The sequence below is a fragment of the Olea europaea genome, chromosome 1, assembly GCF_002742605.1.
Source record: "Olea europaea var. sylvestris chromosome 1, O_europaea_v1, whole genome shotgun sequence".
Lineage (NCBI taxonomy): Eukaryota > Viridiplantae > Streptophyta > Magnoliopsida > Lamiales > Oleaceae > Olea > Olea europaea.
In genome coordinates, this window is record NC_036237.1 from 1,633,538 (window position 1) to 1,633,891 (window position 354).

Here is a 354-nt window from a genome sequence, read left to right on the forward strand (position 1 = left end):
TTAGCCAACTACAGTATGCTAATGCATAGGAAAATTATTTATTCAAGGAATGCTCCTTGTCCAGGGCCACATGGGCCCTGGAAGTATAGCCTCTCTCCTTATTCCATGACAATCGAAATGTAGTAAATTGAATTGATGCAGTAAGTTCAACTAAAGAGTCAAATTACCAATTTTATCTATTATGAACACACAGCTGACACGCAATGAAAGAACATAAAAACATGCCTTGAAGGTAAATCCAGTGACAATGTTAATGAACGACATAGAATTCTTCCAGCTATGTACGAGGAAATAGTCGATGGCGTGTCCAAATCCGTAAGGGATTCACCAGAGGCCAACATTTTATTAGCAGCC